At 40.6% G+C, this 17,983-nt stretch overlaps 1 long non-coding RNA gene across 1 annotated transcript in view; it reads left to right on the top strand.

Moving 5' to 3' along the window:
- LOC128832114 (uncharacterized) overlaps positions 1–17,355 on the top strand; it is a 211,923-nt gene extending 194,568 nt beyond the window's left edge. Inside the window, exons 3-4 of the long non-coding RNA XR_008443901.1 lie at positions 16,551–16,646; positions 17,207–17,355. This is a non-coding gene — a long non-coding RNA (uncharacterized LOC128832114). The remainder of the gene's footprint in view (positions 1–16,550; positions 16,647–17,206) is intronic.
- The last annotated feature ends 628 nt before the right edge of the window (positions 17,356–17,983 follow it).

Raw genomic sequence — 17,983 nt, 5'->3', positions numbered from 1 at the left:
GTTGTACATGCTACTGCTAACATGTGTGTAGCAGCCCCCTCTAATGGCTGGTCCACAGAGAGACAAAACTCAGCAACCCACAGCACCCCTCACAGCATAGAGTGGCATTACAGCCATCTGCCTCAGCTTCTCCACTGTGCTCTTTGGCCTACTTCAGCCAAAGGTATGATTTGCTCCCCGCCCAGAGAGTTTTAGAGAGTTTCCCTATCTTTGGCTTAGCCAGGCTCAACATCCAGTTGTTGTGGTTTTTTTTTTTAAACAGGCAGGCCCCAGCTACAACAACCTGTTTCAACACCAACCAGCACTCACCTGAGCTCTGGTCAACCCAATAGTTCCATCCAGAGCCACCCTTCAACATAGAACTGTGGCTGGCCCCAGTTCTCAAGCAGCTCCTGACCCTCAACAAGGCTTCTAGCCCCCAGGTGGGAGCAGTCTGTCCACTCTCCTCCCCACTCAGCCTTCATCGGGGGCTTTCCCCTTTTGAAACCCCACGCCCTAGACAGGTATAGCAGGGGCAGAGCTAACTGAACAGGACTGACTAGCTCAAGGCCTCCTAGCTATTAAAGGGGCAGGACACATTGTTACAAACCCACTGTTGTTACCAGTTACTCCTGTAGTTCAAATGGTCATGGTCTGTGCTGTGGATCTAGGGCAGTGATACTCAGACTGAGACTTGCAAGCTGAAGTGTCCCCTGTGGCTCTTTGCAGCACACAGTATTAAAACACTATGTGATTTAATTATTAACCAATCAGGTTAAAATATCTAAAATTATTCTCACAGCAAAACAAATGACCAAGTATTATTATTTTATCAACTACAATGGTTGATAACATAGGGACTGCATCTTGATTGGTTAATAATTAAATATATAACTTTCCCCTCATATTGTTTAAATATAAATATATAATAAATGAAACAATGAATTCACACTCCTGTGGCTCTTTTGGGTAATATTGATCAATAATTTGGTTTCTGAAGCCCTGAGGTCCATTTATCAGTTGATCTAGGGACAGCTGATGAGCATTGATGGGTGGGTCCAATATGGGTCCCCCTGATTTCAGTCTGCTTTTTTAAAAAAGGCTAGGAAACTATATAGAAAAATATATTTTAAACATTTCAGGTTGAAAAGTCAAGCACTCAAGCAATAGAAAAAGAACTAAGATTTTTCCCATCTGACCTAAATTAGAACCCTATAATAAGCATTGTTATATAGTCCTTAATTACAAGCTCCTGTAAAGTTCACAGGATGAACAATGAATGAAGTTGTCAGGGACCAGGACATGGGCAGTCATACATAAAGGTGGGAACGGGAGTCAGGGCCTAGTGGTCAGAGCAAGAGTCAGTAGCCAGGAACAGGAACCCAGGTTAGAACTGAAGTGAGAAATCAGAGCCCAGGATCAGAGCCATGTTACCTGGGGTAAGCTGAGACTGGGAACAAGCATGGGAGCTATCACAACTATGGACAAATGCTTGGTGCAGCCACCAAACTACTGCTGCTGCTGGGCTTAACAGGGGGTCTTCTGAGTCTTCCCACCAATCAGGCAGCTACTACTGGCCACCTACACTCATTAGGTTGACCAGACTGGCTCTGCTACAGGCCCTGCTTCCTGAAAGAAACAGAGGGTTGCCCAAAGAGAAAAGGATAGTCACTTGTATTTGAGGCACTGGACCCAAGAGAACTAGGTTCCATTCCTGGCCCTACAAAAAAGTTCCTATGACAAAGTGAGCAAGACCATCAAAAAAATCATAGAATTTTAGGACTGGAAGAAATCATCTGGTCCAGTCCCTTCTATTCAAGATAAGACTAAATATTATCTTGACCATCCCTGACTAACCTGCTCTTAAAAATATCCAGTGATGGAGATTCCACAACCTAGCTAAGCAATTTATTCCAGTGCTTAACCACCCTGACAGTTAGGACATTTTCCTAATGTCCAACCTAAACCTCCCTTGCTGCAATTTAAGTCCATTGCTTCTTGTCCTATCCCCAAAGGTTAACAAAAACAATTTTTCTCCCTCCTCATAATAACCCTTTATATACTTGAACTGTTATAGAATATCAGGGTTGGAAGGGACCTCAGGAGGTCATCTAGTCTAACCCCCTGATCAAAGCAGGACTAATCCCCCAAAAGATTTTTGCCCCAAACAGCCCCTTCAAAGATTGAACTCACAATGCTGGATTTAGCAGGCCAATGCTCAAACCACTGAGCTATCCCCCCTCTGCTTAGTCTGCATATCCCCCCCCCCCCCAGTCTTCTTTTCTCCAAAGGAAGAGAAGGAAAATAAAGTCACGTGAGCACCTTAAATTTGGCATTTCCTACATTTTGAGTGCTTGACATTGCAAACATAACATTCTTTTAAATGTAGCAGTAAATGTAGCTAAAGGTCAATCTCACTGTCACCCACACAAACCAATAAAAAATAAGTCCATCAATAATAATCAAAATTTACTGATAAGCAAAGTGAGAAAAATGTTACTTGAAAACGTATTACCGTTTGATTTAAGGATATTTACCTTGTATATTTTGACATAGGATATTCACAATAGGTATTTAAATGGTTACAAAGCTTTAACTTTTTGAATTTTAATTGTTTATAGTCATTACCATTATTGTCTGACACCCCATTTTCTGACACCCCCCCCCCAATTTCCCACAATTGTGAAAATTTAAATTGGTTAAAATAGAAAAAATGCTAAAAATATTGATATTAGACACCTAATAATAAAAAATTGAATTCTGCTAAGTGTGAGTAGACGTGGTAAATTTTCAGTGTAACTGTATGTGATTTGTGAGTTAGCAGAGAGATTTTTCTTTAAAGTTTTTATACAAGGTAATAGCATAAGAAAGTGATTACTGCTAAGTTAAAACCACAGGCAATATCCCTTAAATTTATTATAATGACACAATCTTGTCCATTGCTAGAGTCAGAACTGCTTCTAAATGCAGTGGAAGATTTCAGAAAATATAGTTGGCAATTTTAGAGGTGGTAATAAGGAAATCATAATAAATAATATTAATAGTATTTTAAACAAATTGTAGACACTTAAAGGAATGAAAGCCTTAGACCCAACTCTAATCCCATCTCTTCTGAAGAAATAACTGCACAAGTTAAAAAACTGTTTTATTATCTCTGTATGTTATTAGGACAGCAGGACTGATTCTGTAGCCTAGGCGTATTTGTTTGACTATATGATATTAGGTTAAAATGTGTATTTTCCCTCTACAATATTCCTTCTTCCATAAATATATAGAATTGCTGTCTCTGCAGCCACCCTCCATCAGCCTTTTTATGGTTGTTCATCTCAACATCTGGACATAGCATTATCTGAAACACAATTAAATTTCTCTGGGGGTAGGTGGAGAAGGGAGAACCAGGAATCCAGTATCTAATCAGAAATAGTTCATAATGGATCACCCTGGACAGCAGATATAAAAATGTCAGCTATCATCATAAAGTCAAATATAATGTAATTCCTGTGCTAGACCCTCCAACAAGATATAATTATAGTAACCTAGAGGTTTAGGTCCCCAACATAATAGATAGAAAGCAAAGGGCTCATAGCTTTTTTGCAAAATGCACTATGCATACAAGTAAGGAAAAAGAAAGATGTCTTAAAATACATCCTCCTTCATGGACGTGCTTAGTAGCAATTCTTCTATCCTTGTTAAGGATGACAAGGAGAGAGACTGAAGTGGAGAGATACTTGCTACTTCAATGTCCCTGTCTGTAAGGGACGCCTGATCTACATTACACCTTCTGCCAGGTGGAGCCAGCAGCAACAAGGGCTGGGTTCAGTATCTATAGTCTCCTTTTCAACAATACAACACAAAACCAGCTCGAGCCCCCACCCAGTGACCCGGGACAGTTACCCACCACCCCCTGGGGACCTCTAAGAGGCAATACTTCCCCTCTCGCAAGCACAGAGTCTGATTGTAGCAAAAACTTTTAATAAAAAGAGGGAAGTAACTCAGCATTAATTTGGGAAAACACTGCAACTAGGGCTTATAAACCATGAGCAAAAGACCCACCCCCAAGTAAGTTGGGTAGTGTCCTTTCCCCTCAGGTTCTTAAATCCAGCAACCCAAAAGTCCCTTTGATGTGCCCATCCCTTCTCTGTACCCCACTCACAGTTGCTGTCCTTGGCCAGTGCAGCCCCAGAGTTCACCTCCCACCCTATATTGGGGGGAGGAAAAGGGAGGCACCTTATACACTCCACTGCTCGGGCACTCACTCAGCGGCCCAATGGCCGATTGCCACACCTCTGCAGGGCTCTGCTCTGGCCCTCTCTGCTAGTTGCCCTGATGGCCACTTGTCATGCCTGCTGGCTGGCCACTTGCTGTGCCTCGCCACCAGCTGCCCAGCTCACTAAGATCTCTTCAGGGTCCCCCCACTTAACACAGCTCTCAGTGATTTCATCTGTTAGTGGGGGGCCTCACTGCTGGTGCATCCTGGGCAGTCTCTTGCAATAGAGACACTGTCCCAAAGTAGGTCTAATACTTAGACCTAGGTATCAGTGATTTCAGCTCAACAGCATGTAACAAGCAACAGAGGGTCCTGTGGCACCTTTAGGACTAACAGAAGTATTGGGAGCATAAGCTTTCGTGGGTAAGAACCTCACTTCTTCAGATGCATCTTCTTCACTTGCATCTGAAGAAATGAGGTTCTTACCCATGACAGCTTATGCTCCCAATACTTCTGTTAGTATTAAAGGTGCCACAGGACCCTCTACTGCTTTTTACAGATTCAGACTAACACGGCTACCCCTCTGATACTTGACAGCATGTAACAAGACTCTCAACTGAATCTAAATTAGCTCTTTTATTATACCATGGAGAGAGGAAGGATCAAATCATGTCTAGCACCATTAAACAAGGCCCACATACACATACCTATCCCTCCCCCAACATCAATGGGCTTTGGACCCATGTCCCCTGCCTAGTGAGTGACATTCAGTTGAGGATGAGTCCCTCCATCGGGGTATGCGAGTTCTGCTGCCCTCGGTCACACAACAATGGTAACAACCCTTTATTACTCCTGCCCCAATAACAAGGAGAGTGGGGATCCAACACCAGCCACAAGTGATCATTTGGGCAAGCAGCCCCATCATGCTGAGCACCTAAGCCGGGTGGGTATGTCCATGCAAATGAGATCAGCTTCTGAAGTCTTTTTCCACAGCTCACCACTAGATATCAGGGGAGAGCTCCTTCAGACTGTACACTAGAAAATTAAGTTGACAACTACATCACTCAGAGGTGTGAAAAATCCACACCCCTGAGCAGCATAATCAAGATAACTTAACCCTTGGTGTAGACAGCACTAGATCAATGGAAAAATTCTTCCATTGATGTAGCTACCACTTCTTGGGGAGATGGATTACCTATGTCGACCGAAGAACCCCTCCTGTCACCGGAAGCAGTGTCTACACTGAAGTGCTACCGAAGTGCAGTTATGCCACTGTAGCATTTCAAGTGTAGACAAGGCCTGGGTGGGTGAAAGATGTTTCCTCAAATTATCAGGAGTAAAGGCAGACATCATCCCGAAGTATTGAGAAAAACCTGGGCATGACCCTGGGAGAAAGGAGAGAGATGGATGGACACCAGCTGTAGACGGAAGAATGACACTAAAACACATGGGATTAACTGAATGTGAAGTCTTATCCTGGTCAGATTTCCCCCATCTGTTAACAGATACTTGATGATTCTCTCTCTTCCTTACACTATGAGGTATAAACTGTCTCATCAATAAAGCTTTATCAGATTTGACTTGATGTATAAAGATGACACTTGCTCTGGGGAGAGCAGACGAGAGTTCTCCTGAGAGGAAAAGCAGGCGACAGGACTTAGTCCCAGCTGCATTCCCAGAAGGAAAATGCCCCAATGCTGAGAACTAAGGAAGAGGTTGCATGAAGGAGTATGCCACTCCTTCATCACCTGAAGATGCCTCTATATTTGGGGACATCCTCAGGTAATGGAGGACTCAGAAAGTTGAAGGAAATGTAAAACCACATGTACTGTAGGTAGACATTTCCTTACAGTACTTTGTGTTTTAAGAGACCTTTGAACATTATTTATCCTGCCATACATATAGAAGTGGTTATATGTGGAGAAGACAAATTCTCCCTTTGGATGTCGGTGAGTTCAAGGGGAGCTGAATAAGTATCTTAAAAAGAATAAAAATCGTTCTTGCAACACCTACTATGAATAAATAGAAGATAGGCCTAAGGCTTCCCATTTTTGTTCAAACCATACCGTTGTAGAATGCTTGGAGCACAAGTGCATTAAACACGTACAGCTGTGCCAATACTTATCTTGGAGGACTCCTTCAGAGCTGCACTTTGCACAGATTATTCTGTTTCAGCGCCTTCTAAGGCTTCTAAGGAATTGGGCACCTTCTAAGGCTATAGTGTAATTGTCTTATTCTGAACTTAGGCTATCAGGAATTGGTGAATTATTCTAAACTGCAATTTGCCTTTTATAACATACCCCTGTGTTGGGGACAATATGGAGGCACCCAGACCCAGCAGTTCATCCTGGAAGCATTGTGACTCACTCAAGCACAATGCCTCCTAGATCTCTGAAATCTGCAGGGGGAACACTGCCACTGCACCACCCATTACAACAGACCAACCCTATCCTTGGATCAGGGCCAGCTTGCTGGACAGGACTGTGGGACGGGGCAGAGCCATGATTCCAACCCCAACCCTTCCTGGTTTGCAAACAAACTCCAATGCTGGGCTAGCACATAGTTCTTCAACTCAATGAGTACAAGAACCAGATTATGCCCAGACCCAGTACAGGGAGAACATGTCCTGAAACCTTTCCCACCACTGACACGTACTCAGAGAGCAAGCAGCTTTATGACAGTTACATTAACATGGTATTGCTGTAATTTTTGCTGTAAAAGAAAATCAACAATACCATTGCCTCTGTTGACATTAATAGTAACAGAAATAGTCAATTAAATTAAATTAAAATAAAATAACACAGCTAAGGAATCTTTAAGTACAGAATACAAAAGAGTGGGAAAGGGTAGTTTTTTATCATCATAGCTACCGTTCCCCCTTTGTGTGCCCTGGTTTTAGGAATATTGCCAGAATACATCCTCACCTTGCTGATGCAGAGGTTCTTTCCTTCTGCTTTCCTTTTGTTCTGGTTAGACTACTGTAACGTCCTTGTCTTGCTAGCAGCTGTGTGCGCACAAATAACTGCTGACACCAAATGCTGCTGCTTGATTGGTGTTGGCACAAGTTGGAGAAAGCTCTTAACTCCAGATCTGGCTCAGTTACACTGCTGGTAGTTAGTCTGAGTCCATATTAGGTTCAAGGTGTTCCTCCTGACTTATAGAGCCTTTTATCTATTTCTGAGATCTGACTAACTCTGGGACCCTCCCTTCCCATTCACACCCCTTCACCTAAGAACCTGTGAGGTCCTTCAGTGCTGGCTTATGTTTTCATCATAAACGAAGGCCTCCATTTCCACACAGAGGGACCCAGGTGTTCATATGGGACCCCACTGACGTCAGTGAAGTGCTTGCAGGCAGAGAGGTTCACCCATATGAAGCAGTTTGCAGGACTGAGGCCTGTATCTGCCATGCTGGAAGGCTGATGCTTTAGGAATTTAGCACTCTCTCAGGGAGACCCTACCCAGAGAAGCCAAAGCTGCTGCCATTTGTTAAGTCAGTATGACACGCTGGCTTGTTTTCCACCTTTTGCTTTCAATAATCGACTTGGCATTGCAGACTGTATTATTAAACTACTGTGCAACTTTTGAGAGCACCTTGAGATGTCTTAGCATAGCAGGTCCAAGAATGTATCAACTAAATTTGCTGGCTGCCATTGCGAGATATTACTACTTCCAAGAGGGGAGGACAGGCAATTCATTCAAAGCCAGTGTTATCCAGGGCTCAGATAGTACTCATCTGGACACAAACTCCAAAGCTTGAGATGGGCCTTTATTAGGTTTGAAAAAGTTGGGTTATTTCATTTCCCTCACACTAAGTCTCATTCCATTTTGTCTGCCTCTGCACTGTCTGGTTCCATGCAACCCAGAGAGCAAATGGCCACCAAATGTGCTGCTTGAAAAAGCTGTGTGACATTTTTACCAGAAAAAATAGAGTTACTGGAAATCTCCATTAGATTTTCAGCCACTTTTCCAGACTAAAGTGGTGTAGAAGCAAAACTTAACAGGAGGGACAGCTTATGTGTAGGGTGACCAGATGTCCCTATTTTATAGGGACAGTCCCGATATGTGGCATTTTCTTCTATAGGCTCCTATAACTCCCCCACCCCCATCCTGATTTTTCACACTTGCTCTCTGGTCACTCTACTTATGTGAACAGAAACACCCCTTTTGAGATTCCACCACTACAAGTACTAATGCCAATAAGGTGAATAGGATCGTGTATCTGGATGGAAAAGACAGAGGGATGCTGAAGTGTGAGCTCTGCAGCTAATACCTATAAATTTAGGGCTTGATTATATCCTCAACTCCTTTACAGCAGAGCTCAGACATTCCACACCCTTCCTCCTTGAGCATGCTACCTGTTTTCAGGTTAAAAAAAAAAAATACCTCACCACCAGTTTCCTCTCCAATGGGAGTGGAGGGTCCACAGCATTTTCAAGGAAGCTTTCAGAACCCTTATTTAATAACTGTTACTTCAATGAGGTGGTGTTAAACCTGGGCCCTGAACCGGCAATAAGCGCTACACAGGCTGACTCCCACAACCATGCAGCGCTCCTTGCAGACCTGAGGCCTTTTTTTTTTTTTTAAACTGGCTGTAAATCATTTTAAACTCCTCAGGCAAAAGGTGCTAAACTTGTACAAGTAATGAAATTGATTCATTATAATTTCATATCCCTGGAGCCCATTCATTTCAACTATGCAATATCCTTGAACCTTCTTTTTCCTGGCAGATTAGGCCTTCCCAATTCACTTCCAAACTTTGGCCTATATCTTAGGAACTTGGTCTTCCTGCTCCCACACCACTACCATACACAGATCGAGCATCCACAGAGTAGTAAACTCTAAAGTATATTTGCTATAACATCACTGTTGTTATTTTTAAACAGAAATTCAGATGGGAGTGAAATCTTCTAGGCTTTTAATGAGTTTTCAGAATTATCTGGGACTGCTATAATTCTTCAGGGTTAAAGAACTGAAATAGGTATTGACCTCAGTCTTTTTTTTTTAATTCAGATATAATTATTTCCTCAGCTGTCTTCACACAGCTATTCCTGTGGAGATTGAGATTTTTTGACCTTGGTCCAGACATTAGCTCTTTTTTTGCATAAAATTACTGAGAAAGCTGTACACTCAGGGAGCATGATCACCCCAGTGTGTGTTGATCGGCATATGCCTATTGAAAACTTCCAAAAAATTTAGCCCAGAATGGAATTAAAGTTGTACACATTGAAGGAATTAACTTCAGTGCAACTAGAACTCAAAAGCAAACAAACAAAAAATCTCCCTACTACAAGTTTTTGAAAGGAACTGATCACAGAACAAAAAGTTAGAGGTTGCTTAGGTGAAAGGGAGCATGGCATAATCGCATTTGTCATGTGCAAACAGGATAAAGTACCAACCACTAAATATATATATTTGATGTTTTAAAAGGACCACTTTTACAAAGTTGATAATTATGAACCAGATCAGATGATATCGTTATCTTCAGATGGTGTAATGCAGAATATGTCAAGACAATATATTAAGGGTCATACAAAAATCCACAAGAAGTTTTAAGTTGAACCAGCTTCCCCCATTTAGTCAGGCAATGTAGCACGATTATGGACTAAATCCTGAGACCCCCTCTCATTTTTGTTTAGTTTTTATTCAGGGCAGACTCTTGTCAACTTCAGTGTACTGGCTATGAATAAGAACCATATATAAACAGATTTTTAGACTGGACTGGCTGAACTTTCTTACTGCTTGTTCTGTGTTTGATGGCTCTAATAACACTGGTATACAATTTTTGAGAAGTCGTCTGCTTCAGAGATAAAATGTGCTATTTATTATGTATTTTGATGTACTGAATTCAAATATGACAATTAAAACAACTGATTGGCTACTGTTTCTAAGATATTTAAGTTTTTACATTTTATGTGTATGTATATTGTGTAGATAGTAGAGTTTTAATCATAAATTGTAAACCTAGGTCTTTTCATGTGTTTATGGTTGCTTTACATGATAATATTTCACCTGTCCTGTTTATGTAACACTTTAAAAATCAGCAGAAGGGTTATATAAATAAAATTTATTATGAAACAAAAGGCAAACAACTATTATGTACATAGTTTAGTCCTATTCAGTGTCTACTTGGCGCTTCTTGGCTTGTCTCTTGTCACTGTCCAGCAATAGTCTGCAGGCATTGATGGGCTCCATTTGCCCTGATAGCGTTTCTCCATTGTTGCAATGTCCTGGTGAAATCGCTCACCGTGCTCGTCGCTCACTGCTCCGCAGTTCGGTGGAAAAAAAATCTAGATGAGAGTGCAAAAAATTTATCTTTAGTGACATGTTGCAACCAAGGCTTTTGTATGCCTTGAGGAGGTTTTCCACCAACAACCTGTAGTTGTCTGCCTTGTTGTTTCTGAGAAAATTTATTGCCACTAAGTGGAATGCTTTCCATGCTGTCTTTTCCTTGCCACGCAGTGCATGGTCAAATGCATCATCTCGAAGAAGTTCACGAATCTGAGGACCAACAAAGACACCTTCCTTTATCTTAGCTTCACTTAACCTTGGATATTTTCCACGCAGGTACTTGAAAGCTGCTTGTGTTTTGTCAATGGCCTTGACAAAGTTCTTCATCAGACCCAGCTTGATGTGTAAGAAGGAAACAAAATCTTCCTTGATTCAACAAGTGGTGGATGCTGAACACTTTTCCTCCCAGGCTGCAATGACTGTTGGAGTGGCCAATCTTTCTTGATGTAGTGGGAATCTCTTGCACGACTATCCCATTCGCAGAGAAAACAGCAATACTTTGTGTATCCAGTCTGCAGACCAAGCAAGAGAGCAAGAACCTTCAAATCGCCACAAAGCTGCCACTGATGTTGGTCATAGTTTATGCACCTCAAAAGTTGTTTCATGTTGTCATAGGTTTCCTTCATATGGACTGCATGACCAACTGGAATTGATTCCAAAACATTGCCATTATGCAGTAAAACAGCTTTAAGACTCGTCTTCGATGAATCAATGAACAGTCTCCACTCATCTGGATCGTGAACGATGTTGAGGGCTGCCATCACACCATCGATGTTGTTGCAGGCTACAAGATCACCTTCCATGAAGAAGAATGGGACAAGATCCTTTTGACGGTCACGGAACATGGAAACCCTAACATCACCTGCCAGGAGATTCCACTGCTGTAGTCTGAAGCCCAACAGCTCTGCCTTACTCTAGGGTAGTTCCAAATCCCTGACAAGGTCATTCAGTTCACCTTGTGTTATGAGGTGTGGTTCAGAGGAGGAGGATGGGAGAAAATGTGGGTTCTGTGACATTGATGGTTCAGGACCAGAAGTTTCATCCTCTTCCTCGTTTGACTCAAGTGAGAATGATTCTGGTGCATCAGGAACCAGCAGTCCTTCTCCGTGGGGTACTGGGCGTATAGCTGATGGAATGTTTGGATAATGCACAGTCCACTTTTTCTTCTTTGACACACCTTTCCCAACTGGAGGCACCATGCAAAAGTAACAATTGCTGGTATGATCTGTTGGCTCTTTCCAAATCATTAGCACCTCAAAAGGCATAGATTTCCTTTTCCTGTTCAACCACTGACGAAGATTTGTTGCACAAGTGTTGCAGCACATGTGTGGGGCCCACCTCTTGCCCTGATCTCCAATTTTGCAGCCCAAATAAAGGTGATAGGCTTTCTTAACCATAGTGGTTATACTGCGCTTTTGTGATGCAAAAGTCACTTCACCACAAACATAGCAGAAGTTATCTGCACTGTTCACACAAGTACAAGGCATCTCTGCTCACTTTGGCTAAACAGAAATGTGTCCCTTTGCAAAATCAAACACTGACAAATAAGAAAGCACGACACTGTGTGATTTCTAGAGCTGATATAGGGCAATTTGTTCAGCAGAGTGATGTAAGCTTCGTTATGATTGCATCATCCATGACTTCTAGGAATAACATGATGCAATTCATATCATGTATGATGCAATACCAGCTTCAGATTGCATCATTCATTGTTTTGCCTAAAAAGCAAGTACTGTCCAAACCCAGTCATAGATTTATTCATAGATCCAGTCAAAGATGTATTTTAGTCATTTCTGGTTTAAATTGAGATCCCTTCTCTTTATAACTCACTTATCCTCCGCCATTCCCAAGTCAGGGGTCGTATATACTGACCCAATAGCATAGCTTGAAAACTAGAGCCAAGCAACAATTTTAAGCATCATTTTCATTCTCAGTGACCCAGAATTAGTAAAGTTTGACTACATTTATTTCAGAAGCATTTTGGCTGTAGAGCAGTGTAATTCTTGTAGCACTTTTTTGAACACTTTCTAACTTATCAATATTCTTTTTAAAATATTGACATGAGTATTCCAGAAATGATCTCACCAATGCCCTCTGCCATGGTAATAATATCTCCCTGCTTCTACTGGAGCAGTTCCTCAGCTGGTGTAAATTGTCGTAGATCCAGTGACTTCCTCTGCTTAGACAGGGTATTAGTATGCATGCATCAAAAAACAGAATTTAGAGCATAGTCTTAGTCCCTAAAAACAAAACAAAAAAACTACACACACAAACTATAACATACACCTGTGACAGGAATCCCCAGAGCAGGACATTTCACATTTCACATACTGTAGGGATTCCAATCATGAGACCACTCTGCATTCTGGAACAATCCACAGGGAAGTTCCATGGTCCATCAAGGTGACACTGAATAATAACCTAGGGCCCAAAGCAGAAGCTACTAGGCCAGTCAAGTCTTTGAGTGCTATTTAAAAAGGGATAATGGGTAGGGTGCAGGCAGAAGGCTCGGTGGCAAAGAGGGGACCTCCTTGGGACTGGGGATTCTGATAAAGTTCTTTTGAGTGCTTATCTGTCCCAAACCTCTGAACTATTTGAAATCTGTCTGTCACTAACATTCAGAAGTAGATAAAGAATAGAAATGTAATTTATTATAAAAACAGAAATTATCTCCCTGTTATCCCATTCACAAAGCCAGCCCATTGGAGGCCAGGCAGAAAACTTCATGTGAGAGTATTGTCAGCCAGAAGGTAAATGGCATCTGATAAAAATGAATGCACTGAAGTAAAATGAAATGAGATTTTGCCATTTATTGAATGGAATAGTGTCACAGTTCAGAGCGGTGAACAGAGTTCAGACCTGAAAAGTAGGTTACTTCTTTTAGGAGAGAAAATTGGATTAAAAATTATTCTAATCTATGTTTATTTAAAACTGTTCCAGTCCCACACATAGGATTTCAAAAGATAGGGATTAATAATGAAAGTAACATAATTCAAGCTTGCATGCTTAGCAAAAGGTTTCTTTCACATGTGCTCCTTAGACAAACTGTATATCCTGTTCTCCAGCAAAGGTCAGATGCTTCTCCGCCTTGTAAAATTCAGCTCATAGTTCCAAAGCCCTGTGTTTGCAACTCATTCTCCAATATACGAGGGCCCCTTCTCACTGACTTTTGGAACAAAAACTCCCACTGAATCCGTTTAACTGTAGTTAGGCAGATGGAGGAACTACAGGGGATTCCTCTGTTTCATGGACTTGAACATGTGCTCTTAGAGGAGGGGGGGAGCTATCAGCTCTTTTTCAAGGTACCGAGACAAATTCAGCCTTGGTGTAACTGTGTTTCTTAAAAGAGGGCTACTTCATTTGAACCATGATGTCCAGGGCCCCATTCGTATTCCAAAACCAAACCCACTGAGATGCTATCAAGACCATGTCTTAGCTAATAAATGCTTATTTTAAAAGTGACTTGCAAAAGAAAAAGAAAAGGACATTGGGATTGTGCCATTTTTTAGTTTGCTGTGATTGATAAAGAAGGCCTGAAAGGTTGATTTTTTTTTCATTGTTTGTTTTTCACTTTCTACTTGTTTTCCCACACTAGACATGCAGATTCTTTCTAAATTGGAAGGCTCTTTGGGTATGTCTACAGAGCCCACAGCAGCAAGCCTCCCACTTGGGGCTGACAGCCTTGGGGTAGCAGAGCGTATGCCGGAGCTCTAAAGATAGCACTTTGAAGTTGCAGCTTGGGCTCTGAAGCCTACAGAGGGGGGTGGGCTTCAGAGCCTGAGTTCCAGCCTGAGCTGCAACTTCAAAGTGCTGTCTACACAGCTATTTTTAGAGGGCTAGCACAAGCCCACTAGCCCAAGTCTGCTGTCCTGGGCTGGAAGCTCCTGGTTGGGGGCTATGTAGACATACACTGTGATGACAGGAAAACTAGTGAAATGGAAATACCACAAGAGAGTGAAAACTGAGTTATTAACAGGAAATATTAGTTTATTAGTGATTTGAATTCAGTGACTTATTAACATCTTAGATAAAATAAGCTTGTTAAGAGGATTCAACCCACGGTCCACTTTTTAGATTTTTAAGACATTAATTCATGTGTATTAAGAGCTTTGAAGCACTATATTAATGCCAAACTGTATTAATACATCTTTTACTCCTCCCCTGGCTTCCCTAATCACTTCATTGTCTGGTCTTATAACCATGAACTCTTTAAAACTTAAAAAATCACCCCATAATCACCCTTTTTCCTGGTCTTAGAAATAGTTTGTAATCCATTAACTCCTTAATCCAGGCCTCAAAATTATTATTTATTTCAAAAATTCATTTGTTATTAAACTGAGACAAGAATTAGGATAATAAGTATCATACCACATATTACAATCTAAGAACTGGGAGACAGGCACATTAAATATGGTGTATCAAGTCAGACATGCACATAGCTACAACAACAAAATCAGAGTAGGGTCTAGAGCTGGTTGGGAATTTTTTGATTAGCCTTTTTTTTCTTTTTGCTGAAAAATGCCAATTCATTGAAACTGTTCATGAAATGGGGATGGGTCCAAAAAAAAAAAAAAAAAATCCTGACTGAAAAAGTTACTGGAAAAATATTTTGAAATTGTCAAAATATCCCTTCTTGACATTTTCTAAATGAAAAAAATTTAGTGAGTCCAATAAATGTCTTCTAGTTTTTAACTTTTAGTAAATTTAGACTAAGAAAAGGTTAAAGAAAAAAAGTTTAATATCAAAATGAAATGTTCTGATTTTCCCATACCATCCTTTTTTCCTCTCCAGTTTTCTTGGTCAGCAAAAATTTGAGCTATTGACTCTGTCCTATTTTGGGACAAAAAAATTCTTCAGTATCTCAAAAAAATTTGTTGGGATAGGAAAACAATTTTCTGCCCAGCTCTCCCAATAAGTTTCTAATAGGAGGCACTATGCATGCACAAGTAGGGAGATTATTGATTGGCTGAATTACAAAGTGCCCACTGCAGAAAAGTGCAATGTCCATAAAAACAATTCATTTGGATTTGGACTTGGGAAGTACTGAAAACCTGCCATTCCCATGCTCTTCAACTGGGTCCATAACTCACCAGCAATCCTCTCTCAGCTTCAATCAACACAGTCTCAAGATATCGTATTTGTGCACAAAGTTAGAGGTAAATAGAAGAAATTAAAACTGACAAATTAATTCAATTTGTTAATTAAGAGAGGAAAGTCTTGAATCCTAGGAACAGTCACAGGGAGACTGAAAGACAGTGCTCAGGTAGTAAATGCTACTGACAAGGTCCTAACACTGGGAAGACTCTGTCCCAACCCAATCTAGATTGAACCTCAGGATGGCAGTAATGAAAACCTACATGATTTCGGTTACTTTGGTGGGACACAGGATAAAATATGGACATGGTGATTATTATAATAAACTATGAAATTCTTAAACAAAGTGTACATTGTGGAATCAAACAATTAACAAAAGGAAAGTTAGGGTAACTTGTTTGATTTCTTACTTGCCATTAGAGTGCATTGAAGTTCTCCCATAAGAAAGTGTGGCTTCATCAAAAATCAACATTTTCCTCTGGAAAGTGTCAACTGGGCAACATTTTCTTTATTTTATTTTATTTTATTTTTTTTTGAGTGGGAAAATTCTAAACCAAATTTTTTGATTTTGTTTTGACTTAAAATGTCATTTCTGTTCAGATTTAAGGGGGAAAAAATTCATCCAGTCTAAGGGGAAAGGAAAAGTTAAAAGAAAGTCATATTTATAATGGACTATCACAGACAGACTAGGTATGTCAGAGTTGGTTGTGTTATGAGGTGTGAGATGAAAGTGCATGCTACATCGGAAAAATGATTGCAAGCATTCCTTTTGAGCTTTTAACCTATCCACTGCCTTTGTATGTGTCGCTCAAGAGTGGACTGAGTGTCCTGCAGGCCCAATCAAAATTTGAAATTCACTTGTCGAGCCAGACTTTTAGTTTCTTAAAAAAAAAAGCCATGTTGACAGCCGTAACCGATGCAACTGGGTTTGACTAAATGTTCGTTTTCATGTAACAAGCCTATTTATAATGGTTCCACAGTTCCATCAGTCAAACAACAAGAAAAAACACCTCACTTGGGCCATTCAGCACAAGACAACAAACAACGACAATTGTACAAGTCTGGACCTAGATGATGTAAGTGTCAAAAATGCTGTATTATTTTCTTTAATCTAAGTCAAGTTAGCTGTAAATGATCACACTCTTCTCGTTTCCTAGGAATAATACACATAGCAGTTAATTTAAACATGTAGAAAGGAGTGGGGTGATTTTCCAACACATAGGGTGGAAGGGACACAAGCTCTGTAAAAAGATTACTCTTATCATCACATCCAGAATAGAGTTTGTGTTGCTGGATTTCAAAAGAAAACACTTAGAGTGACCTACCTATATTTCTCTCAAAACCAGTCTAGAATTTCCGAATGACCAGGTTTTATTAGAACAGCTGAAATCCAAATGGATTAAAGTACATACCGATATGAGTGCCAAACCTTTAGTTAGATTAATGAAAGACACAACATAATGTAAAACTGCATAAATATCTAGTTACAGAAAACTGACTGCATCTAAAGTTTCTTGAAAGTGATATGAGAATGTAATTGAGGATACTAGTGGAGGGGGCAGCCGCAGAATTGAAGAAGAAAGTGTTTGACATATGATAAGAGAATAAGTGAGGAAAAATCCTTTCTTCCATCCAGGGTCCACATGCTGAGTTATTGCTCCAGGAGAAGATTAGAACTTCTATGAAAAACACCACTGAACTGCAAAGTTAAGACAGGGAGAATACAAATGGTGGGAGAAGACTGTTCAGATCTGGATAAGGTTACCATTCAAGGTTTGGGCTCCAGGATAAGTCTGGGTTAGAGTTCAGGCTTGGGACTCAGTACCTAAATCATGCAAATTGTTCTCAGAATATTTTGGACCCTAACAGTGGAAATCTCGCAAAATCAGCCAGCTTCATGAGCTTTCTACCATTGAGGGCCAAACATCTCATGAATGAGAAATGAATATGCTCATACTGATTTTGAATCTGACGCAAAACAAAAAGCATTTTGAAATCTACAGTAAAGTTTCTTAAAAAGGGTGAGAAAAAAGGTAAGGGACTGTATTCTTAACTGGTGTAAATCAGTGTATTTACACAGATCCATTTACAGCAGCTGAACATTAGGCCCAAATGTGTACAAGAGCCATCAGCTCTTAAAGTGTAAAGATGAAGCCTGAAATCACATACAGGATGTTCACAAACACAATGCAGTATTATACACTTATAAGAGTCTATATATGTTTCCGCTGGCCACAGTCCCAATGGAAAACTGATACAGAAATGGCTGATTTTAAATAAAATATATGAAATCTTCATTGTCTAGTGAAAAAAACAAACCAAATCCTTCTTGGAGCAGTCTGAAAAGGTTTGTCTCTATTTGGAGCACATTTTGTTTATGTTTCAGGGCCGCTGCAGTGAAAGAAACCTTTTC

Source organism: Malaclemys terrapin, chromosome 2, assembly GCF_027887155.1.
Source record: "Malaclemys terrapin pileata isolate rMalTer1 chromosome 2, rMalTer1.hap1, whole genome shotgun sequence".
NCBI classification, from domain to species: domain Eukaryota; kingdom Metazoa; phylum Chordata; order Testudines; family Emydidae; genus Malaclemys; species Malaclemys terrapin.
Note: the sequence above shows the minus strand (reverse complement) of the source record. Positions and strands in the feature narration are given on the sequence as shown.